This window comes from Centruroides sculpturatus, unplaced genomic scaffold (assembly GCF_000671375.1).
Source record: "Centruroides sculpturatus isolate CEXI.00-Female unplaced genomic scaffold, Cexi_2.0 scaffold1830, whole genome shotgun sequence".
In the NCBI taxonomy this organism is placed as follows: Eukaryota; Metazoa; Arthropoda; class Arachnida; order Scorpiones; family Buthidae; genus Centruroides; species Centruroides sculpturatus.
Genome location: NW_019386246.1, coordinates 85513 through 86761, shown reverse-complemented (window position 1 = coordinate 86761; position 1249 = coordinate 85513).

Genomic DNA, 1249 nt, shown 5'->3' with positions numbered 1-1249 from the left:
GGAAGCATCGTTCTCTGGGTGCTCCTAGCAATCGACAGATTCGTCGGATCGTCCGCGAGAAGCCGCCGAAAGCCGTAATCAACGCCCCGGGGCCCACCGAGTGTTTCACCGACAGCGTCCATCCACTAGTGACGAAAACCGACTTTTACGAACTTTATTTCGAACTTTATCCGTGCGCTTTGGAGTGCTACCTCGTCTAACAAGTAATTTGTAAGGAAAATTTCTATGTTTAATAAACGGTTACATGGTAAACCTGTCTCAGGCAGTCAGTCTGCGCCCACACGACAGAAAGAACCGCTCGGCTGTCGAAAAACACCTCACCCCTAATCGGCTGACCTCACAGTGGTGTCAGGGGTGGGATTGTTGTGCCCAACGTTACACTGGTGAGAAAAGGTAGTAATACCGTCCGCCAGGATCTCGAGGAAGCCGATACGAAATTGTGGGAGTGAGGAAGAAAGGTGCGTAAGAACATGGCCACTGAGACAGGCGCCCCATCTGCCCCATCGCAAACGCATAAGGTAGGCGGAGGTTCAATCGCGGCGTTAGGGGGAATGATTCCCACCTTCAATGGTGAAAGCGGGCGCGTCACCGACTTTTTCGATACATTGGATGAAGTAGCTGGGCTAGCGGGATGGACTAAGCGACAGACTTTAAGCATTGCAAAATGTAAATTGGCAGGCGTTGCCAGAGATTTCGCATGGAGAGACATGCACATGAAAAAAAGCGTCGGGGAATACGACGAGTTTAAGCTGTTAATGGTGGAGAGATTCGATCGCGTACTGTATTCGATGCGAGTGCAGAAATTCCACGCTTGCGTCCAGCGGCGCGAGGAAAATGTTCAGGAGTTTGTGGTCAGACTACAAACTCTAGCCAACGCCACGACGATCGAACACACGGGAACGACAGAACAGGAGCGCGCAATCATCAGACAATGTCAGCAACGGGAGCTGGATGAAAAGCTTCGCGTTCAATTTTTATATGGGCTGAACGAGAAGCATAAGCGGAACGTTATGGCACAAGACCCAGCTACGTTTTCAGAAGCGTTGAGAGTAGCGATAAGAGAGGAAACAATCGAACAGCTGACAGGAAGAATAGGAATTTTGTTGCGGGTGTAGAGGAAAAGCAGGAAAATAACGCAGCAAAAGGGGAGAACAAAAACATAAACCAGGAACCCACGCTTGACGCGAAAATTAATCAAATTACGCGGCAACTTGAAAAGTTGGGAAAACAAATCGAGAATCAGTCCTCA